Below are 25,716 nucleotides of genomic sequence, written 5' to 3' on the forward strand. Positions count from 1 at the left end.
GTTGCCTAAGTCTATTCTTGTTTTGCATGTTTCTTTTTTCTCTCTTCTGTTCAGCTTGATTACTTTCCATTACTCTGTTTTTTAAGTCACTGATTTGTTCCTTTACTTCTTCCATACTCTGTTCATGCCATCAAGTGTGTTTCTCATGTGTTAAGGAACTTACTTATGTCTTCCACTCTTCTCAAGTCGAGTGAGTGTAAAATTCTTTATTAGGTCTGTTACTTATCTCTGTTTTGCTTAGATCTCTGGCTACGGCTTTGTTTTGTTCTTTCTTTTGGGATACATTTTCCTGTCTTCCCATTTCCTCTAAGTCTCTGTGCCTCTTTTACTGTGTAGGGAAAGTCAGCTATATTGCCTATTCTTGAGGGTAATAGCCTTATGAAGATCAGATCCTGTAGTGCTTTGCCATGTGGTATACCCTGTTCCTGAGGGTCTGGAGCTTCTGAGAGTGTCTCCAGTGTGTGCTGTATGTGCTCTTCTGTTTTGCTCTGGCTGCTTTATCTTCCAGTCCCCTTGTCTGCAGAGGCTCTTTTTGCCTGTTGAAGGGTGGTGTTTGGTCCTTGGTCTGAATGTGGTGAGTTTTAAGTAGGTGTACTGTGGTTTGTTTGTGAAATGATACCTGTTGCTGCTGCCACCAGAACCAAGGCTCTGCAAACTTCCTGGGGTGGGAGATGTATTGTGGGCAGGGGTACGGGCCAGTCTTCTTAGGAACGGGGCCATCTGCACTGGGAAGAGCAGTTCTGCCAGGATGCAGGGCTGGTGGGGAGGGAGTGGGGGCAGTCAGGGCTTGGTGCAAGCAAGTTTGGTAGTGAGTATCTGCACTGTGCTCGTTCCCACAGATGGCCCTGTGCATTTGCTGAGGGTGAGGTTAGGGAGATGGTGCCCGCCAGCTCACCTGTCCCTGGAGGGGTCCCTCCACAAATACTGCTCCTCTGGGCCATGCTCCAAGATGAGAAATTAATCCCTCTACAGTGTATTCCAGGTGCTCTTCAGATTGCTGTTTCCATGCTATATGTCTGTCGGCTGTTGCTCTGCCTTTTCTCCAAGAGCAGTCTCAGTGTCCTCTGAGCTCTCTGAGAGCCAAGCATGTTGACCTTTAAAATTCTAGGCTTTAAGTCCCACTGGCTGCAAACATCCATGAAATTTGGGCTCTCTCACCCTCCAAGGTAATTGCCCTAGGGATTCGTCTTCCCCGTGTGTTTTCCTGTGTGCTAGTCTGTTTCTCGTCTCTATAACTGTGGCTTCCCCTCCACCACAGCAGTCACAGTCTGTTTCTCTCCCAGGTAGTGTCTCTCTGCACTTACCACCCTCCTCAACGTGGCTTCCCTTTTACCCTCAGTTGTGGAGTTTGTTTTGCCAGTCTTCAGATAGATTCTTGGCATAGTTAGGTTGATAAAATAATTATCTGGTTGTATTCATGGGACAGCCTAAGCCTGGGAACCTCCTCCTAAGACATCATCTTCCCTTCCTTCTCTAAATGTTGCCATTGTTAGTGTAGTATTGTTATTTTGCTAAGCAAGGAGGCAGGTAGGGGTAAAGTTAAAAACTTGCTAAAGTTGTATAGCTAATAAATGACAAAGATAGGATTTCTGCTCGTCCAGATTAGATTTACTCTCCTCCCCAGGCATTTTTCCTCTTTGCTAACTTAATGATGATATTCTTAGGAGATTTTTATGTGTGAGTCAGCATGTTGAAGATGGAAAATGCATATTAATAAAATTAGAAGATTGAATTAAAACTAGATGTGGCAGGTTCTAAGGCACAATTTATAGAAACTGTGTAATCTGCAGATATTTTCTTAATGATTCATTTTGTTGTATCTCTTTGGGCAATAGAACGTTTTGCCATATAGTTATGGAAAACTTGTTCATTTGAACATTTGTTTGAAATGGGTAATGCAAACCTTTTTGTGAAACACAGTTCATAACGATAAGATATTGAGTGAGGACCTCATTTTCTTGCATAGAAAATAGACTTATGTCTGATTGAGACAGTAAATCTGGTTTGGTGAATTAAGTTTTTAATACGTGGATTATTATATTTCTGCAGCAGTTTGTATGAACTACCTTTTGTAATATACTTTAAGGAGGGCATTGTGTCCCTTGCATACACTTTTCTCAGAAGGTTTATTAATTATGCTTTCCTCCTCAATGGATTCAATTTAATGTATACAATCAATAGATAATTACAGAATACCTACTGTATGCATAACAAATTTCTACATTGCCTTTCACTTCTCTTTAAAGATGAATGAAAGAATGTATCTCTCATGTAACTCAAAGGCCTGTCTTAATGGTGTAATTGTGTATAAGTATAGTTGAAACTTATCTAGCACCATTACTTTTTAGTTTTGGGAATATGTATAATTTATTAATTATTCCAATCATGTTGATATGAGACTCTCAGCATTTGATTAAGCAAGAAGATTGTAATTCAAAAACTCAGTTTTATTTTTTTGCCAGGAAAGAAATTGAAATATGAATGAAAAAATTAATCTTCTCTGAGCTAATGACATGCATCCTAAAATGGAGATAAGGAGCTTTTATTGGACTTGGCTAGCTTTGAATTGCTTTTAGCTACAACATGTTTCCATTTGTCAATATGATAACTTATTCTCTGAGTTTTATATAATCACATCCTAAAGCATGGTGAATTACTTACAGCATTAAGGAATTGTATTTTACATAAAAAGGAAACTGACTATCATTGACTACTGATTGACATGTACTATTAATCCTACAGGCAATTAAATGTTATGGCAAACCTTGATTTGTGGTTTTGTCATATCACATTATGTGGTTAGGATCTTGCAAAAAGATCTCACGTCCTTTTTGTTAAGATGATGGTCATGATTGTCTTTTAAGGGCAGATGAAAATAACATTGATTTCTGCATAGTAAATCTTTATTTTACCTTCATATCAGCTGTTCATTATTTTAAGTGTGGAATCAGGAATGCAAAGAACAAAGAATCTAGGCAAGTGTGGTCCTTCAGAGGTTGAAGCAGTGTCTGCTTCCTAGGAATAATGATGGTGTCCTCACAAGATAGGTGATTTCCTGTGGTGAGATTTGACTGTGTTCCTGCCTCCTGCTAGACTCCTTTGATGCCTTCCTATTTTCTGAGACTGATTCTCCCACCTCCTTGCTATACCTCCCCAATATCTTTTCTGCAATTTACTTCATGCTTATTTCAGCTAGAGTTATTTTTTGTTGATTTCTGCTAAAAACTCTTAACTCATCCAGACAAAAAAGTGCTTAGCATAGGTCCTGAGACCTAGTAAATGCTCAATAAATATTATTGTTACTCAGAAAAGTTTCCACCTGCTTGTGATCATGTTTACTTATAAATGATCCTTAAAGAAACACCTTAATTGACATTAAAGGCTTTCCTTACCTGTCTTTAAGAAAAGGAAACCATTCAACAGTTTGTAGCTTTTAGTATTATTTCCTATTGTACATATTTTTCCAAAGAAATCCCCCATTTTAAAAAATGGTCCTTTCCCTTTTTTCTGAGCAAATATAAATGGGCTTCTGTGGTCATTTCCTAAGAATTTCTCTGTGCTAGAACATCTTTTCCCTAATTGTCCTGTGGTGTTCACTGGGTAGAAACAGCAGGAGACCAATAGATTGCAAGGCAAGAGAAGACAGGTTGTGGACAGGCAGGCTTTATGGAAGTGCATATGTCATTTTCCTTAGAAATAAATGAGAACAGTACTTTGAAAGTCAATGCCTCAACTTGAGTTTTGGCAGTATAGTGAAACAAGGATTAATTATTCTCACATTTTAACCAATAAAAATAATAGTGATAACATTTAACCTTTGGCCCCTTGCCATGTGCCTGGCATCATGTTAAGCATTCAGTAAGTATGATCTCATGTAATCTTCATTTAAACCAGAGGGAAACGTTTTCCTTTAGTTCTGAATAGCATCAGATCTCCACATGCCCATGATTGTGTATCCACGGTAACTGACATAATTTCACTTTCTCTTTTCCCAGTCTGTCATTAATGGAGTTATTTAATAACTGTCTTTTAGAGCTACTTCATTGTGAATGAACAAAGAAGTTATGTTGCTACGTGGTCTCTTTTTCCAGGTTTTTCCTGTGAATTATTGTTCACTGGGGTCTTTGACTCACCCAGTATATAGCTTGGTAGTTCTGAATGTCCAGAGGGTGGCTTATAGAGTTGTAAATGTAGAACAATTTTGCATGGGCTAAATGGGCATAGGAACTAGCTCTGTATTATCTGTCTGGATATAGTCGCCTTTTTTAATGAGATCTTATATGTAAACAGACAAATCTCTTCTGATTATGAAAATAACGTGCTCAATTACTTTGATAAAAAAAAGTACAAAGAAGTAAAGACCACCTCAAAACCTATTATCTGAGGGAACCTGCCTTAATGTTAACATTTTTCCTATGGATTCATTCATTCAGCCAGCAACATTAATTCCTATGTACATGTGTACATAAACATAATTGAGAGACAGTGTTTTTAAATTTGGGAAAATAACAGTGCATATAGTTTTGTAATTTTCCTTTAAAGATTTTATAACATGAACATTACCCAAATTTAAGTTTTGTGTTTTTTTTTTTTTTTTTTCAGAAAACATGTTTTAATGGTTGTATGGTAATTCCCAGATTGGCTGTGTTATTTCTTATTGTGACTTACTTTGATTGTTTTTTTCTGTTTTGGCATGTTAGATAATGCTAGCTCCTATAACCAATAAACTGCCAAATTCCCAGTAGCTTAATACAATAGAGAGGTATTTCTTAATTATGTAGAAGTTCAATGTGGTGTTCTTGGTCTGCCTCTAAGTGCTTAACTTCTGTCATTTCACTCTGCTCTCTTCAACACGTGGTTTCCAAACATGAGCTGACAGTTGTGCATCATTCCAGCCACTTAACAGGTAGAAAGAGAATGATGGATCACATGTAGGGATTTTGGATGGACCACCTTGCATCAGTTCATATTCTATTGGCTGAAGCTTCTTAGGTGATCACAGTGAATGGCAAGAGAGACTGGGAGGTAGAGTCTCAGGGCACACTTAGGAGGAGGACAAAGTGGATTTGGTGATTATGTAGCATTCTCTGTAGCATTTAAAATTTGGAGGAAAATTGTCCCTTTGCTTTCTGGCTTAGACTGAGCATGGACTGTACACTCAGAACAGACAGACCTCTTCCCCCAGCTCTGTTTTGATTACTTCAGCCATAACTGACTTGACTATAAACTTGAGGATAAGAACACATACTTCAAGGAATGACTCAGATAAAAAGCATGCAAATGCAGCACATGCTTTATACAAATGAAGCACTCAACAATTTCCCTCCCTCCCTCCCTCCCTCCCTTCCTCCCTCCCTTCCTTCCTTCCTTCTTTCTTTTTGGGTCCAAACTAAGCACCTGTTCTGATATATAATAAAAGGAATATAATAACAGTTATTAAAAACATCAACAGCAGATAAAAAATAAAAATGCTCAGTGATTTTGCAATAACATCCGAGTGTTAAACTATATTTAGTTTACAGCTCGTCAGATGATGTGATAATGAATATATTACTTCTATGCTGTTGATTGATATTTTCTAGGGAGTTGGTGGTATATGTGAAATCAAAAGTTGTATAATTTTGAAAGAAAATGAAAACCATTCTTTTTTTATATTGCAACAGAATAAATATTTCCTAAGGAATTATGCTTTTAAGATGCTACGCTATTCCCCAAAGTAGTTGTTACAGGAGTTGGCAGTGTTTAACAGATGTTCATAAATAGTACTAAGGCTCCACTTGAGTTTTCTAGGTTACTTACAAAAAAGTCAGGAAATGAATTGAGAAAGTTTAAAAAAATATATTGCTTGATCTACCTTAGGATGAAAACCAGATGAGTAAACAAGCTACCTCAATTATATAGATTTTTTGACTTTCATTCGACATGGAACAAGCTAAGGGATTTGTTGAGTATGTTCTCTCAAATTAAATGTGGGCCAAGTATTAGAATATATTTTGGTCTTCAGGCTTTTGAGTGAATATACCAGTCACTTCAGTATGGGGAGAAAGAAGCAGATGGGATGTGGATAACAGGGGAAAAATAACAGTGCTGAAAGTATTTGATATGCAAAACTCAAACTGTTCCCAGTCTTCAGGTGCTAGATGTAGCACTGAAAAACAACTTCACATAAATATATATTTTCTTTATAAATAACCTACACACAAGCATCATAAACATGAGAAAATCTAGATCCCTTGATGACTTTCCTCTTGCTCAGAATTCCTTACTGCTCTTCCCTGTTCAGTGGATTCAGGTGAAACTCACATGGCCCTTGTGCTTGACCTACCTGTCTTTCCCATACCAGACCCCACTTTCTGCTTGTTTTCTGTTACGTGTCCACTCTCTCTCCTGCCTTCGTCCATGTTCTTTCCTTCACAGAATACCTTCTAACCCAGGGGAGATCACTCTGGATTCGGTGTTAAATTCACATCATGAGCCTGCTCCATGCTTGCTGTGTGGGCTAAGGCAAGTAACCTAAACTCTAGAATCCTCAGTTTCTCTGTGAAGTGGGTATAGTAATTCTTGCTTCCTAGGGTAGCTAGGAAAGTGAAATGAAGGGAAGCCTAGGTGGCTCATTTGGTTGAGTGTCCAACTCTTGATTTTGACTCAGGTAATGATCTCAGGGTCGTGAGACAGAACCCTGTGTCAGGCTCTATATTTAGTGTGGAATCTGCTTGAGATTCTCTCCTTCTGCCCCTCCTCTCACTCATGTGTGCATGGTCTCTCTCTCTCTCAAATAATAATAAATAAAATCTATAAAAAAAGAAAGAAAGTGAAATGAAGTCATGTATGTATAAGGATTAGCAGAGTCTCAATAATGGGTACCTGGGATCATTATCATTATCACCTATCCATCTTGGTTCAGTTTAACTGTTACCTCTCAGTGATATCTTCTAGGAGACATGTGGTGGTGGTGTTTAAGTAGGTGGGCTCTGTAGGAGACAGCCTTGGTTTCAAGCTTGCTCTAACCCCTTACTAGATGGGTTTTAAGTTCTGTAGAGCTCCCATTTCTACATTTGTAAAACATGAGATGTCAGTAGGGTTTGGTAGATGGAATGACCTAGATCTTATTACAGTGTCTGGCTCATGATAAACATGGGTAGACATTGTTGTCATATACATTTATATATTAGAATTGAGATATACTGGACATGCGATATTATGTTAGTTTCACATAATGATTTAATATGTATACATATTGGGAAATGATCACATTAAATCTGGTTAACATCTATTACCAATACATAATGAGAAATTTAAAAAATTTTCTTGTGAGGAGACTCCTCTAAGACCTTTCTAAGTTGACTTTCTTGCCAACTTTCAAATTAGCTGTAGTCACCATGCTGTGCATTATATCTGCATGACTTAATTATTTTATAACTGGAAATTTGTACCCTTTTACCTTCTTCACTTATATCTCTTACCCAGCACCTCTTGTTTCCGGCAACCACTAATCTATTTTCTGGTCCTATGAGTTCTTTGTTTTGTTTTTTAGATTCTACACATAAGTGAGATTGTACAGTATTTGTCTTTCTCTGTCTTGACTTTTTTCACTTAGCGTAATGCCTTTAAAGTCCATCCATTTTATTGCAAATGGCAGGACTTCCTTCTTGTTAACGACTGAATAGTGTTCCTCTGTGTGTGTGTGTGTGTGTGTGTGTGTGTGTGTGTATACACATCTTCATTATCCATTCATCCATTGGTGGGCACTTAGGTTGTTTTCATATCTTGGCTGTTGTAAGTAATGCTGCAGTAAATGTGGCAGCACAGATACCTTTTCTTTTCCTTCATATAATTATCCAGAAGTAGAATTGTTGGATCATATGATAGTTCTACTTTTAATTTTTTGTGGAACCTCAGTACTGTTCTATGATAGTTATACTTTTAATTTTTTGTGGAACCTCAGTACTGTTCTCCATCATGGCTGCACCAAATTTATGTCCCTTCTACCAGTGCAGATGTTGTCATATTCTTGTTTTTTTCTGATATGTTAAGTAGTATGCTCCACATATCAGTGTACATAGGGTAGGGGGAACAGCTGTAATTTGACCTGTGGGGTCTATAGCCCAGAAGCAGCAAATTCCTTATGAGATAGTTGTGGTCTGATCTCTCACAAAATACTTTTCATATAAGAAATAGATTATATGTATTTAAATCAGGATAGGAGGTTTCAAGAATCATCTTTTTAAAATTTTCTTACATGTCACTAAGCATAGAGGACCATCCCTATTGGTTTGCCTGGGACAGACATAGATACATCTATTATTCCAGAACTACTGTTAATAGCAATCCCACTCTCAAAAATATCTCCTTTTAAACAGTAAAGTATGTGGTCACCTTACTCAAAGAACAACTTTAAAGATGACTTTTTTTCTTTTTCTTTTAGAGAGGGAACACGTACAAGCAGTGGCAGGGGAGGGATGCAGAAGGAGAGGTAGAATCTTAAGCAGGCTCCATGCTCAGCACAGAGCCCGATACGGAGCTGGATCTCATGACCTGAGATCATGCATCTGAGTGAAAATCAAGAGTGTTTGAACGGCTGGCTGGCGAGGCTGCCCAGCTGGCCCAGTACTCGGGCCGGACCACACTGACATCCCGGGAGGTCCAGACAGCGGTGCGTCTGCTGCTGCCCGGAGAGCTGGCCAAGCATGCTGTATCTGAGGGCACCAAGGCCGTCACCAAGTACACCAGCTCCAAGTGACCCAGGGCCTTCCATTAATAAAGAGTGAGCTGCTCCAAAAAAAAAAAAGTTAGATGTTTAATTGACTGAGCTACCCAGGCACCCCTAAGGAAGACTTTTTGATAACAACTGTCTTTAATATGAAGCCTGTTAAGGAGGACAGAATATGATAGCTTTGAATATTATCCCATAATTAATTCTTGCAGCTGTTAAATGAAGGATGAACAGATGATGAACAGGCCTTCCTGACACTATTAAACTACAGGGAGTAGGGTATTGTTCCACTTGGGTGGAACAAAGCTTGCATCTCTGTTCCAGGCCCAAGGCTGTTTCCCATTCATCTTTGCATTCCTAGTACGTCAAACATATATTACATAAATAGTTATAGATTGGAAAAATTATTAAGAGAATAGACGACCCTAGGAACCTTCCATCTAGTTTTAATAATGGCCAAGAGAGACTTTTCTGATGCACACACCCACTAGGTTTTCTCTACTGCTGTTGGGCCGTGTCCTTAAGCTCGGTCTAGGAAGAAGGCAAAACTTAAGGGAGTAGCAGCTCCATGGCCATGGCAGGAAGGTGGGAAGTCATGAACAGAGGCATCAGCAAAATACCTACTGGTGGGAAAGAGAAGCGTGCTGCCTATGGGAAGTGTACATGGCCACCTTCCATGATGGGATTCTACGGACAACGCCTCAAAGCCATACTACTTGGAATAAACCCCAAATCACTATTTGCCTTTGCAGGTTGGGAAACGTTTGGGTACCCAATCAGAATTCATCAGGCTGCAGAATTTAGATACTTAACAACCATACTCATGAGAAAGATGTGTAAACCAGAATATCATTGGGCCCACTTACAAAATGAAATATTTTTCTTGTAACTGGAATGTTCACATCTACCATCCTAATTGATGTCTTAGAAGACAGGTTTGTTTTACCTATACATAGAGGGTTTTTCCCCCCCTTTCAAGGAGAAAAGCACACTTAAGCAGAAGCTGAGGCTCTCATTTACTCACACACTCAGCAAATATTTATTGGATGCATGTGTTAGGTGGTGGGAAATATATTGGCTGATGTTGTTTTGAGAATTTGATGCATGTTTAATAAATGCTGTTAAGTGCTTTGACTGTTTTTTCCCGTATAGACATTTCAGAGTAAGTCATTGTCTGTTTAAGACATTTCAGAGTAAGTCATTGCCTGTTTATAAAGGAGTCCTCTAAGAGGGCCAGGCAAACTGGACTCTGAGTTGGACCTTTAGTAGCTATATTAGTGTGCTTTACAAATTCTAGAAAAAAAAATAGAGTCCTTCTGAGTGACAAAAAATCAAAGTCGAGGCCTTTACGTCTGAACCCAAAGCCAAGGAATCAGGGCCTCTAGCATCTGTAGCCCTACTCAAGAAACTGCTTGCCTTCTCCCAGGGACTCTGATTCATGTCTGTACATCTTCTTGCTTCCTAAAGCTTAGTCCAAAACACCCTAGACTGGGTAGGCTCCCACCAGTCAAGGGTGGTGAGACCTGCTTGAAACCTGTCTGATATCCTGTCTCTTAGATATCTTGATTTTGTTAGTTCAAACTTTCAAGAGTCCTGGTGTCCTCCCCTACCCTACCATGAATACTATAAGCAGCACCCATTAGCTGAACAAGGATCTAGGTCTGTTGTGTTTCACATTACAAAGATGTTCTCAATATAGAAACATTCACTGTCGTGATTCAGTGCCTTTGAACTTCACAGTGGTTAGAATTTAAAGGGGTCTTTTGTGAACACTGATGTCCCTGAAGAAGGTAGATTGCTAAAAATCTCCACTTGGCTAATAGTATGGATCTCTAGTGATAGAGAATGATACTTTCGTTGTTTCTGTTCTAACTTCTGTGGCTAAAAGGCTTGTAGTTTCATACCAGACCAAGCAACTTTTTATTTTTTCAACTTCCTTTGATTAAAGCAAATTAGTTTTGGTGGTGTAGTAGTGGAGGACGATGTTATAGGAGTTTGATATTCAATGCTATTCATTTGGAAAGAGTGGTACAACTGAAAGGCTGGTGTAATTCTTTCCAGTTTTTATAAACTTATGTTCAGCTAACTTTTTCCCCCTGTTAAATCCCATTTCAACTTTTAATTTAAAACTGTATCAATGATTGATAAACATCATCTGCAGCTCTACTGTCCTATCGATTTTCACTTTCTGTTTTCAATAATAAAAATCTTTTATACTTAAGACCAGGAGAGTATCAAATTAATAGATTTTTCTGGACCATTGGGCACCACTCAATTGATATTCAGTTACTTACTGAGAACATATTTTGCATACATGAAGTGAGTGGGAATACAGAGAATAAACAAATTAGCAAATGGTAGATTGTGAGGAGTTTTGTGATAGAAACCAATGAGTGATAAAGTCATAGAGGACTAAGGATGGTCAAGGAAATCTCTGAGGAGGTGATTTAAAATTGATATGTAAGAACAAACAACCAGTAATGAGAAGAATGGAGAGTAAGGTTTTACAGCAGAGGTGACAGATAGGTCTGAGATCCTGAATTGGACAGCTTTGTCAGTTTGAAAAACAGAAAGCAGACCTCTGTGATTGATGTTTAGAGAAGGGCAGTGGGGTGAGATCTGCGAGGCAGGTTTTTGTAAGCCTAGATTAAGTAGTTTGGGTTTCATTCTAAGTGAAATGGAGAGCTGCTGAAAGAATTTTATAAAATCCTTATCAGTTAAGCATCTAAGCAATGCCAGATGCCAAGCCACCACAAAACTCAGTGAGTCATTTGTTTTTGCTTAAACGTCTTCATAGTGGTTCATCCAGGACCTCACTTGGTGTGGCTGCGAGTTACTGATGGGGTCTAGGTCCATTCTAGGTATCTCTTATCTTCCTTGGACCAAGGGGCTAAGTGGGGCATATCCACAGGAAGTGGCCAGTGTACATGAGAGCAAGCCTAACCAAGCAGGTTTTAAGCCTCTGCTTGCATCACATCTGCTAACATTCCACTGCCTGAGCCCAAAGTCAAATGATCAAGGGCCTCTCTAATGGAAGGAGTTGTAAGGGCACATGGCTGTGGGTGCAGCTCCAGGGAAAGGTGAAGATGGGGGTCATGATTTATTCAACCACAACAATTCCCTGCTCTTACTTATTTTATAAAAAGTTCACCATAGACCAGAGTGACCAGCTATCCTGGATTGCCTGGGAATGAGAGGGTTCCTGTGATACAGGACTTTCATTACTAAAATCAAGAGAATCCAAGGCAAACCGGATTTTCCAAGGAAATGGAGCTATTTCCTATTTTGGATTGTTCCAGGGTGAATGGATTAACAGGGCTTCTGGAAAAGGTAGGCTGTTCTTGTGATAATGCACATGAGAAAAGATGGCAGTTTGGATGATAAGGGTGACAGAGGAAGTAGAGAGAAGACGATGTCTTTGAGATATATTTTGTGGGTAGAGCTCATGGGATTTGCTCTTGTTTGGGATGTGGTAGACAAAGGAGTTGAGGATGTGTTAGGCCAGTTGAATATGCTATTTGCTGGAGCATGATGATCTGAATATCCTATAAAGTAGAATAATAAATTCTAATAATTATTGCAAGAATATTCTACTACATCGGTAGGTGCAAATACATCCTGACTATAATCACCCAAGATGGTATTTCTCTTTGAAATCCTGCCAAAGAAGTGAGTGGGATAAATGTGGAGTTTACTCTATACAGACCTATCCTATAAAAATGTGGGCAGCCCCGGTGGCGCAGCGGTTTAGTGCCGCCTGCAGCCCAGGGCGTGATCTGGAGACCGTGGATCGAGTCCCACGTCAGGCTCTCTGTGTGGAGCCTGCTTCTCCCTCTGCCTGTGTCTCTGCCTCTCTCTCTCTCTCTCTCTCTCTCTCTCTCTCTCTCTCTATGAATAAATAAATAAAGTCTTTAAAAAAATAAAAATGTAAACAGGTTCTATCAGAAAAATGATTGCCACTAACAAAGTCAACCTTCCTAACAGTCAGCATTGGCTACCTCAGCTCACCATAGCACTTGGTTTCTACAGTGAAAACCATTAGTATTGGAAAATGGGTCTGATTCTCTTCATTTTGATTTGCCAAGGGCTGCACCCATCATGGCTTACATTTTCCATTTATGTCGTTAAGTTTCCTATATAGTGTCTCGGATGATTGTACATGGTGTGGTGGGCAGAAGATTCAGAAAGCTGAAGATTCAGAAAGCCTGAACTTCAGCAGTGGCTTTGATATGCAACCCTCCCCTCCCTTTAAGGGAGCGAGCACTATGTATGCTTGTCTTTATATATCTCCAACTCCCTTTCCCCACCTGTGTATTTTAATATCTTGAATGACAAGGAGGACCTGTTCCCCCAGACCATTTGGAGGTGCTGGGTGAATTAACATTGAATTACATGTGGACAGTGCCACTAAATACTTCTGTGATTGAATAACTTGCTTGGCATATTTGGGCTCAGTTTCTTTCTCTATGAATGGGGAATAACTGGGATGTTATAAGCATCACATGAGAGAATGTACATGATGGTGCTCTGGGAGATCCTGTCAATGAGGTTCTCTTCCTCCTCCACCAGGACAGCGAGTTTCCAGGCCTGGATTCTGTTGGCTTCATTTTTTTCATCCAAGCCTTGCACTCTTGTATGTGGTGGTGATAAATGCATATTTGTGGAAGTTGTGGCAGAAAAAGTCAGTTTTCTAATGATTGTTCTTGATTCTACCACTTACCTCTCTGGACTCTTGATTGTCTTATGAAGCCAGACCTCCTTGGTTTTTCTTCTAATTTGCTGGCAGGAGATCTTGGGCATGTTATTTAACCACTGTGTGTCATAGTTTCCTCTTCTAAAAAGGTACTAAATACTATTACTTGCATCAGAGGTTTGCTATGAGTATCCTCATTATGTTAATTGTGATAACTCATTGTGTTAACACAGTTGGATCAGTGCATGGAAATTGTAACCTCAGTGAATTTGAACTTTCTTAATTAATATTGCTGTTATTATTTATAGGCAAATTTTCTGCTGAATTTACTTGATTTTTAGACCTGACTGATGAGCTAAAAAATACCTGGTTATTTAGAGAATTGAAAAATTTATGTTGTAGTAAACTTCTAAAGGGCACTTTGATACAGATTTTCATTATTTACTTTTGGGCAATTTGTGATTTTTCTGATAGTGATTAGTATACTCCATTTGATGAGTTTAATGCATTTGGTAAAATGGTTTTGATCATCTAAAATGCAGCCTTTTTGGACCTTAGTCCACTGAAATCTTTTTCCATTTTTCCTTGTCCTGTGTTGGCTAGAATTTGTTTTAACTTTTACTGCACTCTGGCCAGCTTATTTTTGTGCTTTAAGTTTTTGAGTTTCTCTTTATTTATCCTAGCTTCTTTATATGTTCTGTTTGTGCTCTTGATTTATTAAATCTCTGAGATCATCCTTTCTTTGGGATGGGAGGAGAGGCTTCTGGACAGACAGCCTGGTAGAAATCAAACAGCTCCAGGGGTATACTTCATGTTCAGTTCATTTTAGCAACTGATTAGAGATCAATAAGTACACACCACTCATGTATAGTATGTGTTTTTCCTGGAAAACAGGTCTATATTCAGAGGGTTGAATAGTAGAAGAGGCATTTTTCAGCTGGCATGCTTTTATAGCTATAAATAGCTATGAATAATTTGAGAAGTTGTTTTTTTATATAGAAAGTTCTTTCTCTCTTTTAATGTCTAAACTCTTAGGCAGTCTGGTATCTTTTTCCTTCTGGAAGGATGTGAAACTTTGCAGGTTAGAGAAATAATTTTGTGAATACCTAATACTATGAAAAAAAAGAAATGAAAAGTAAAGCTCTTGCTAGCTCCAAAGTTTCTCAAAAGCCACAGTAGCTCTGAGATTGGCAGTGGAAGTTATCATTGTCCTCATTTGCTGGAATATATAGTGAGGCATGTGGGAAAGAACACAATACAAATATTTTTAAATTATGCTTTCTATAGGTTTTTTATGTATGATCTCATATGTTCTTTACATAATAGGAGGTGTTGGCAGGATAGGAATTACTTCTCTTTTTCTAGTGAGGAAACAGACTCAGATAACTCAAGAGACAGGATCAAGGACCTATAGCTCCACCCCCAACATTTGTAGGATGAATCAATAGTACAGATAGGACAATAGTACACATAGAGGCCTGCATTCCATATGTTTCAAATACAAAGTTATAAATCAGTCTAACAGTCTATGAAATGGACTAAAATATGTCCACAATAGAATAAAATGTCTTAACCTTCACAAGAATACCTTCATAATGACCTGGAAGGCCTAATCTGAATTTCCCATGACTGGACTTTATGGAGTTCCATGCAAAAATTTGCAGTATAGGAGTTACTAAACCCAGGCTTGTGCTGCTGCTGCTTCTTCTTTTAAGATTCTGTTTATTTGAGAGAAAGCACATGAGCAGATGGAGGGGCAGAGGGATAAGTGGGGAGCCTGATGTGGGGTGTGATCCCAGGACTCTTGAGATCATGACCTGAGCTGAAGTCAGACACTTAACTGACTAGCGAGCCCAGTGCCCCTAGCCTGTACTTCTTGTCACTGCAGTGCCATTCAGTATCGTGCCTTATATGCATTCACGTACAGATCCATCCTGCAAATAGCCATCCCTTCGCCATAGAGGGTACTGTGTTCTCCTGAAAGACCAGATCTTGCGAAAAGGCTCACACTGGGGAACATTTGGGCAGAATTGCAATAGAGTAGGTTCTGGACATGTCCTTTTGGTTTAGTGATTCCTCACCCCATCCTATGATTAAATCTAATTATGAGGCCAAGACACAAGTTGGATTTAAGTGGGTTGTTTAGCCATGTTGATCACATTATTAGTCAGTTTGGTGAAAAACAAAGTTAGTTCCTTCATTCAGCATGTATTTGTTATGTGTAGGTACTTGGTGCCAGAGATAGAGCTGTGAATAAGACCTCTCTTGGGAAGAACTTTAAGATCTGGTGGGAGGAAATAGAAAATAAATGCGTAAATAATTACAAAATAATGTTGGAAGGTTATCAGTGCTGTGAAGAAAATAGAAGAGGGTAGCAGGCTAGAGATTGAAGGATGAGATCAAGGTTGATGGACAAGGAAGGCTTGCTTCTCAGTAGAAGTTGACATTTTTTAAAAAGATTTTATTTATTCATGAGAGGCAGACACAGGCAGAGGAAGAAGTAGGTTCCTTGGGGGGAGCCTGGTGTGGTTGATCCCAGGACTTCAGAATCATGCCCTAAGCCAAAGGCAGATGCTCAACCCCTGAGCCACCTAGGTGTCCCAGAAGTTGACATTTGTGATATGAAGGCTGTATAGCTACAAAGAAGATCTTATGGGGGGTGTCTCAAGCAGGTGGGACATATAGGTATGTCCATGAGTGTGGTGGCTTCAAAGCACAGAAAGATGACCGTGGAGGCTTGGATAAAGTTAGTTGAGATTGGGGAAAAAGAAGGGTCTAGGAGGCTACTGGGGTATTGTTGGCCCTGTAAGGGGTTTGAATTTGTTCCAGGAGGATCCTCTGAAATATATTAAATGGGGAATAATAATAAAATTCCCTGATGGAGTTCACTACCTAACAGTTAACTTAAAGCGGACTGTCACCATTTTAATTATTTTGCCAATCTTAATGAATCCCCATGCCATACAGATCCCCCTTCTCTAACAATAAGTGAGTGTCACAGACATATTTTGTGGACATTTCAAAGACTTAAGCATTGGTGCTCCTGGCAAGTATTGTGAAAAAGTGGCTATATATTTAGCTATCAAATTTCATGTCTTTTGCTAAAAATATAGAACCAAGAGAGCTTGGAGCATAAATACAGACATGCTCGTGGTGTTGGTTATTTCATAACTATTCTTAGGTGCCAAATGTCTTCATCTTCATGCGATTTATAGTAATGTAAGTAATGTGTTGGAGACTAACAAATCAAAATCTCATTTCAGATGTGTGACATTAATGTTGTGTTGACTTATTGTTTCATGTGTTGGATTTCTGATAAAATTTCTAAAGCACCTTCTTGAAAGGAGTAACAGGAAGAACCAGTTATGGTATCAGATATTCGTCTTAGTACACTTTGTCACCGATAATAGATGGCTAATAGGTTCTTAATTGTGTTATCAAGCATATTAGAATGTCCCAGTTTAGGAATACCCAGTAATTTAAAATCTTTTGATAGCAAAGCATTGAGAAATAACTTGATGTTTGTTAAGAGAAAACAGACAGACCAATTTTAGTTTTTATTTATTATAATGACATTATTTTACTCTTAAAGATGTTTCCTCAGCAATAACCAGATGTGTAACATAGAAGCAGCTGCATGAAATTTTCATTTTTATGCATAATATTGGAAATCTTAGGCAGGGTTCTTCTGTGTTATAGAAAATGAAATGATCTTTTCCTAGTCTGAACAGCTGTGTAAAACAGAATGATAACATCTTCTCCTGTCTCCAAGTGACCATCTGTTTTTATGGGAGTTGACAGGTAATTTATTAATTTTAAGAGGTTTGTTTTAGTGAAATGTTGGCAAATAAGCTTGTAGCAGACTTTTAGGTAAGTACTATAAAGCTCTGGAACTTTTTAGGGCCTTCCTAAATAAAAGTCTAGTGGAATCTTTAAAGAATCTTTTTCTCTTACATGTTTTGAATAGTTAAAGGTATTTGCCAAAGAACAATAGAATGGAGACTGCTGACATCACTGGCACATTTGACTGTCATTCATTTTGGTTAGGCTAGATTTAGACATGTTAACTGTTTGATTAAGAAGGGCTTTAGAGCACCTGGGTGGCTCAGTCAGTTAAGCATTGGACTCTTGATTTCGGCTCAGGTAATGATCTCAGGGTGGTTAGATCGAGCTCCACATCGGGCTCCCCACTGGGTGTGGAGCCTGCTTAAGATTCTGTCTCTCTCTCTCCCTTTTCCTGTTCTTCTCCTTCTCTAAAGAAAAAAAGAAAGAGTGTATTAATTTTTTTTTCTTTCAATGCCATCTCATGTTGCTTCTGTTGTGGTTTTTTTGTGCAAAAATTAAACCTAAAAAAATAATAATAAATGGTTAGTTGCTTTTTAAGCTCTGTCATCCTCCCTTGCATCTGTCACTGTACTTTGCTAGGGTCCTTCTGGCATCTCCTCAAATCTTGCAAGAGATGTCAGCTCTTTTTCATGTTCATCTGTCACTTTTAAAGTGTCACTGAATTACCCAGTCTGAATTCAAAGCGATAAGAAACGCCACAGTTATTATGCTGACTGCAGACACAATGTGGGAATTCTTTATGATAGGCCTTTACTCATATCTTCATATTTTATTTATTCCAATGTGCTTAGCAAGCCAGCCTGGCCTTGTTTTTCTCCAGGTAGATCAGACAGCTGGAAACAGGCCTCCCTATTTTCATTTGGGAAGCTTAAATATTTTTAAGATGAGTGATAATACTAGGTGAATAGAGTCGAGCTTCATTAGTCTCCCTCTGCCTCTCAGTCATCAGCTGATGCTAGAAGACTTAATCATTTTTAGCTCAGTTCCCCAGTCGGCAAAACGAGGTTTATGACATTTTCTTCTTTACTTCACCAGAATGGCATTAGAAAAATGAATGCATGTAGTGACTCTTTATTAGATGGCATTTGCTGAGTATGGCTTTTTGGAATTTGACTTGATTAATTTAAAAATGGTATTAATTACTGTCCATCATGTGACTCTCTTATAGTGACCGTGAGGATGATGGTGGTGGTGCTGGTAGAAGGGCAGTAGTCATAGTAGTAAATGAGAACAGCTTAGAGTCGTAACTAAGCCCGTAGGTCCTGGAGCCAGATTTTGTTGATTCAAACCACTCTCCTGCTCATTTACTAGTTGTGTGACCTTGGGCAAGTTACTTAAATCTCTGAGCATCATTATGTCAGATATGGGATCTGAACCTATGCCTGTCTCAGCGTGTGTTCCTAATCATCATACTGTGTTGCCATCATAACAAAAACAAAAAAGCCCCAGAAAATGTTCTAGAGCATCTGAAAAGGTCATCTAAAGAGCAAATAAAAAATAGGAGAGTCCAGAGACATTTTTATCTTTTTTTTTTTTTTTTAAGATTTTATTTACTCATTTGACAGCAAGGAGAGGGAGCACAAGCAGGGGCATAGGGAGAAGCAGACTTCCCGCTGAGCAGGGAGCCTAATGCAGGACTTGATCCCAGAATCCTGGAATCATGACCTGAGGCGAAGACGGGTGCCTAACTTACTGAGCTGCCCAGGCAGCCCCATCCTTATCTTCTTTATACTTATTGGAAATATTTTTTTAAATACCCCACTGGGATCGTGGAAATCAGACCAGTTGAGGAAGGTAGATTAATTGCCTAGGGATTGAGGTTGGTATATTGGACTCTGATACAAAGCTTGCTTATTTCTGATTTCTCAGAAATCAGTAAATTTCATTATTAATAGATCACTTTAAAAAAAAGCAAATTAAACCCTTGCATAAAGGAAATTTTGTTCCATGTAACTTGTTGAAAAATTGTACAACAGCTTTCTGAGGTTAACTGGTACTATTTCTGTCTTTTGAATCTGTTGAGAGTTTGGCCACAGTAAGAAGGAAAGAGCTTCTCCTAATGGTCAGTAGTCATAGCCTCTGAGGAAATCTTGAATGGTACAAGTAGTACTCTCTATCCTTGTTACAACAAGAGAGAGAGGAAATAAAAGAAAGCCTGACTTAAAAAGTGGAAATAATGTTTTCTTTTGGGATTACATTGCAATTTATTTCATTGCACAAGTGGTTCTGATAAAGTGGGTATGACCTTTTGTTAGTTTAGGATATAGGTTGGTTGATGTTGGCATTATTTTGCAGATGTTGAGGATAATGTATCATGAAAGTAATTGAAATAAACCAGGACTCATTGGACAAGAGAGCAAGAGTGGCAGTAGGGAGAAAGTGTTTCAGTATGGCAGTAATTTGTACATTCTTGATGTGGTCAGCTATTATATTCCAGCAGCTTATTGGCATCCAGTGGCAGCTGGAGACAGATAATGGAGTAGCCCTCTTCTGAAGAATGTCCTTTGCTTGCTAAGTATCACAATGCTCAACGTGCACTGGTTTTCACAGTTTGGTCATTTTTCATTATACATTTCTTTGCCCTGTAGGAGAGCAAAGAGAAACAGGGAAGCACTGAGTGTCCTCATGTTCCTTCCATGGTCAAGACTGTGTTGATTTAGAACCGATTCAAGAGAGAGCTGGATCCAAAGCCTCCTTGACAGGCTAATTCAGAGGTTGAGTGGTAGGATAAATTGAAAGGCCTTGAGGCAGGAATGTGTGTAGAGTAATCAGTAAGGTCAGTATAGGAGGAAGTGACTAACTGGAAAGAGAGCACAGTAGAAGATGAAGTCACAACGAGGTACGGGAAATACAGATCAAGTAGGACCCTTGTAAGCAATTGGAGGGATGCTAACTTTCAATTTGCATGCATTGCTTTGCAGTGGTTTTATTTATTTATATATTTTTAATAAGTTTATTGAGTCTTATTTTACATATCATAAAATTCACCTATTTCAAGTGTATATAGTTCAGTGAGTAATAAATTTATGAAGTTATACAGCTTTCACCACAGTCTGGTTTTAGAATGTTTTCATCCTCCAATCAGATCCTTCAGATCTATTTACTGTTAATCCTGTTCCCATTCCCAGCCATAGGTGTCCATTAATTTCCTTTTATCCTTGTAGATTTGCCTTTTCTGTAAATTAAATCATACAACATATTCAGTCTCTTGGTTCTTGCTTCTTTCACTTAGTATAATGTTTTTGAGTTCATTCATGTCATTGAATGTGTTAGTGGTTTGTTTTTTGTGTTGCTAAATAGTGTTCCATTTTATGGATGTATCACATTTTGTCTTGTTCACTCACCAGCCAGTGGACATACAGGTTGTTCATAATTTTTTACCTGTTGTGATGAGAGCTGCTAGAAACATGCATGTGCAAATCTTTGCATGGGATATATCTTTAATGCTCTTGGGTAGTATTGTAGGCAGAATTTTGGCCCAATGACTTTCATTCCTAGTGTTGCACCTGTGATTTTGTGACATTACATGGCACAAGGGACTTTGCAAATGTAAGTAACATTACTAATCAGTTGACCCTAAAATAGGGAGAATATTCTGGATTAATGTGGTAGACTCATGGGATTACATGAGCCCTTATAAGCAGAAGGGGAAGAAAGAAGAGGAATTCAGAGAGGTATAGCAGAAGTCAGAGAGATTTAAACCATGGAAGGGATTTGATGCACCCTTTTGACTTGAGGATGAAGAGCCATTTGTGGAGGAAATGGAAACCTTAGTCCAATGGGGTAAGGAACTGAATTCTACCAGTAACCAATGAGCTGGGAATATGACCTTGAGCCCCAAATAGGTATTACAGAACTGGCTAATACCTTGATTTTAGTGCAGCAAGCCTCTGAGCAGAGAATCCAGTCACTATACCAGACCTCAGGCCTGTAACACTGTGAGATTATAAATGAGTATTGTTTAAACCAGCAAGTTTGTCATAATCTGTTACAGCAAAAGAAAACTAATAGAGTGGATCCCTAAGGTAGAGTTACTGAGTTTTATGGTAAATTTCCACTTGAAGAAACTTTGCAGTGGTTTTGGGCAGAGGAATATCCTGATATTTCAAAAGGATCCCCTGTTTTTTTCTGAAGCAAACCTGTTGGGAAGCCAAGGGCAGAAGTAGGGAGAGTAGTCAGGAGAACAAGACAAGCTATGATGGCAGCTCTGACCAGAGTCACTGTGCCTGAGTTGGAATTAGGGCAAAGATATGGGTGACAGGCATCTGGAGCCAGTTTGACCTTCTGGGGGTGGCATGGCGAGAGGTGGCATGGCAGGAAGTGATGGTAGCATCCACGAGCGCTTGGCGATTGAATATCCTAGGACCACTAGTCAGTCTCAGATGGAGTCTGAGTTCTCAGAGAAGGAGGGAGGCGTACAGTGGACTCAGAGGTAAAAGAAGGATGTTGTAAGATATTTTCCCTTTCATCATTGCATATAAGTAAACATCCCCCATTCATCACTCTGAGATAGTCTAGTTGCTAGTGAAGGTGATGGAAGTTTGACAGAGGAGAATGAACATCAAAATGAATGGATGTAGAGAACTGTCTTACAGGAGAATCATGATGTGTCATGTAAAAGGTGGTTTTGAGGGTGTGGAATGCCATTCCACAAAAAGTATGTGTGCTCTTTATATGTCATGCATGTTGCAAAATATCTCTAGTACTTACTATCAGGTGTTAGGTGCATAACTTTCAAAGGACATACTTAGCTTGACTGACCTTGATAAGCAGGTTTCCTAAATTGGTTTCCTAATCTGGGTGTTGTAAGTTAATGTTTAACTTTCTGAGTTTTCTTTAAGTGAACTGATGACTCATTCATTCACCATTTTGACATCTTAAATGTGTGTGTGATGGTTAACCATATTGGTACAAGTCATCTTTACCTGACTGAACCCATAAACCTCTTAAATACCTTTGGGTCTTTGCATACACGTTATTCTTCTCTTCCTTTGGTATATCCGTGCTCACTTCACTTCTTAGGCTATACAAGAAACTTCTTGGACTTTCCCGATTCAAATTAGGTGTCCCTTTTGAGATGCTGCCACTCCAGACACTTTAGCTATTGTATGCTGTTTTGTCTTTTGTCTCTTTTTCATCTGTCTCTTTCACTTGATTTTGAGCTCCAAAAGCTTAGGGCTCAGTATTCGCCATTGCATCCCTGGTGCAAAGAACTTGACACAGGGAAGTGCTCAGTAAATATTGGCTGCATTAATGCAAAGAATCACTATATTGCATACCCTTCTCTTTTAAAAGAAATATTGAATATTTAAACTTTTAGAGAAAAAATAAGAGTCCTGGGAAAGTAAGTTTGTGATTGATAGTCCTTCCCAGTCCACAAACAAATGTGGCAGAAGAGAGAGTACATTATGTTAAGAAGGCATATGTGTGCCACATCTGGTCATCAAGATCCTTTTCAGCTTAAAGAAAACAGCCATATACTAAGTAAGCACTTTTGGCCCTCTGCCCTATTAATTTGGCTCCATCTTTGGAGTCTGCTTTTGAGAAAAGACTGCCATAGGAAAGTCTTAAGAATGTGTTAACCAGCATTGGTTGCATGGATTGCTTCCCTGGATTGCTGCACTGAGATATGTGTGTGAGAAATGTGTTTTATCAGAAGAGTGGCTGGACAGCCAAGTATTTAAAGGATAAAGTTCTCTTCAGAGGAAGGTAGCACAGTTGACTATGCAGGGTAACACGGAGGGAGAAAAATCCCTGGATTTCAGGAGCACAAACTCAACCAAATACATGGGATCTTATTTTCAGAGGGTCTTGCTGGGGCTTCCCATTCACACACCCATAAGTTCCTGCAAACAATTCAATTTTATTTGACATTTATTGGGTTACACTTGACATTTCCAAGTGCAATGGATATTTTTTTTCTTTCTGACAACTCAGTTGTGAAATTCTGATTGACACTATATAATGTTCAACTGGATTGTGTTCAAAACTGACCAATGGTAGGTTTTAGAAGATGACCCAGTTCCAAATTCTGTGATCCAAGGATAACATTCTCATCCTGGAAGTTGAGATAATATTAATTAATCAAGGGAATGTCTCCACTGGTGGCCTCAGGATTCATTCAGACTCAGAGCTTTGGCCAGCTTGTGTATGTCTCCTATAGTGCTCTGAGGATGCACTCAGCACATAGTGGCTGAAAGAATAGATAAAGCCACTTTGAGAGTGACTCATTTATGTTTATTGTGCTTTGTTTTAAGATTTATTTATTTGAGTGAGAGAGAGAGCAATCACGAGCAGGGATGAGGGGAGAGGGAGAGGGACAAGCAGGCTCCCCACTGAGCAGGGAGCCAGACACAGGGCACAATTCCAGCACCCTGAGATCATGACCTGAACCAAAGGCAGATACTTAACTGACTGAGCTACCAGGTACCCCATATCTCTCATATTTTAATTAACTTATTTAGTACTTTCCCCCCATTTTTTTTTTTTTTTAACAAAAGAGCAATTAGAATGATCTCACCCAGAGATTTCCACTGTTGTCAGTCTGGTTTATGGTCTTCCAGATGTGTAAGTGCATACAAACAAGCACAAAGTGTGGCTTACCTACCCATTTTACTGATCATTTTTTCCTTCTCTATACCACAAATATATACAAAATTGTTAATTTGCTACACTCTTAGTTATTAACCAGTCCTGTTTTCTTAAACATTGAAGGTGACTGCATTTTTCCTTCTATTATAATATAATAGAATAGAACCACCCTGCAATGAACATCCTTAGTCCATGTATCTTCTTCACTGATGTGATTATTCTTATAGGAGTAGAATTGCTGGTTGCTGAGGATATGACTTTTGAGTCTTTTGAGACTTACTGCCTAAGAGAGGTTGGATCAATCTACACTGTTTTGTTTTGTTTTTTCCTTACGATTTATTTATTTAAGAGAATGAGGGAGAGGGGATCCCTGGGTGGCGCAGCGGTTTGGCGCCTGCCTTTGGCCTAGGGCGCGACCCTGGAGACCCGGGATCGAATCCCACGTTGGGCGCCCGGTGCATGGAGCCTGCTTCTCTCTCTGCCTATGTCTCTGCCTCTCTCTCTCTGTTTCTGTGTGACTATCATAAATAAATAAAAATTAAAAGAAAAAAAAAAGAAAGAGGGAGAGAGGGAGAACAAGGGGGAGGGGCAGAGGGAGAGGGAGAAAATCTCAAGCAGATTCTCTACTCAGCTTGGAGCCTGACAAAGGGCTTGATCTCATGACCCTGAGATCATGACCTGAGCCAAAACCAAGAGTCAGTTGCTCAATGGACTAAGCCATTCAGGCATCCTGGATCAGTGTCCACTCTTAATCAAAGTGATAATTGAATCACTTGTAGTGAATGTGTGCATGTACCTGTTTACCCACATCTTCTCTGAAGATGTGTATTGTCATTCAAATTGTTTTCACTAGCATGTCTACTGTCTTTTGGAGATTAGTACTAATTCTGATAGAGACATAGCAAGAAGTATCATATTGCAGAATTTATATCATATTATTTGAGACCTAGCTGTATGCTGCATATTGTAGGTCTTTGTACATACAAGTTTGGATTATAGGCTCCTTGAAGATATGAATAGCCTCCTTTATATTGTAGCCAACACACAGATAATAGGTGCAAAGTTGTACACAGATCAATCTCCAGTGGCTTCTTTTTTAGTGAAAGAAATTTCACAATTTGGTCTCCTTGAGAATGCCCTTGACCCTCATTTAAGGGCATTTTTCCAATGTGTATTCAAAAATCAGGAATTAGCACTCCTCTGTGTGATTCTGCTTGCTTCCTCATGCTGTTCTAGACTTTTTACCCAAATTCCTTTTATGTTGGAGTCTAGTAATCTCGTTTTTTTCCAGTGTATTTTATGCTATTTTGGAGAATTGATTCTTTAAAATTTTTTTCCATCTCTAAGGGTCCAGATGTAATTTATTTGCATTGGACATTTATTGAATCTTATTTCAGCAAATGGTGCATCTGTATAACATAGTTAAAAACAAAATAAAACATGGATTTAGGAGTGATAATCACAATTTTTCTTCCATTCCTGCTAATTCTGGTGCCTTTGTGACTTGGAAAAGTGACATTACTGCTCAAAGCTGTATCATTATGCAATATTAGTAAAATAATCTGTCTACTTCACAGGGTGTGGTGAAGATTAAATGAAGTTTTATGAATATAAAAACCTGAAAAGAACTATAAAGTAAAGAAAAAGTTAAAGGCTTTATTGCCTTCCAAGGGGGCCAATTCCAGGAGTGCAGCCAACCAGAAGGCTGAAGATACAGTGGGTGGGTCAGTGGGGGCTGAGTTTCAGGCAGTGGTTAATGAAGAAGTGCTGCAAGCAGTAAGAGGCTAAAAGTGAGTGTGTGTGTGGGGGTGGTGGTGGTGGGGAACAAGGCAGAGTGGTCTTTTGGTCAGGTAAAGGGCTGGATCTGTATTGC

At 38.9% G+C, this 25,716-nt stretch overlaps 1 protein-coding gene across 1 annotated transcript in view; it reads left to right on the forward strand.

The window, feature by feature from the left end:
- The window catches only part of SUCLG2 (succinate-CoA ligase GDP-forming subunit beta), a 258,434-nt gene that overhangs the window by 59,048 nt on the left and 173,670 nt on the right, over positions 1-25,716 (forward strand). The gene's annotated exons all lie outside the window — the stretch shown is intronic.

Source organism: Nyctereutes procyonoides, unplaced genomic scaffold (assembly GCF_905146905.1).
Source record: "Nyctereutes procyonoides isolate TBG_1078 unplaced genomic scaffold, NYPRO_anot_genome, whole genome shotgun sequence".
Taxonomy (NCBI): Eukaryota; Metazoa; Chordata; class Mammalia; order Carnivora; family Canidae; genus Nyctereutes; species Nyctereutes procyonoides.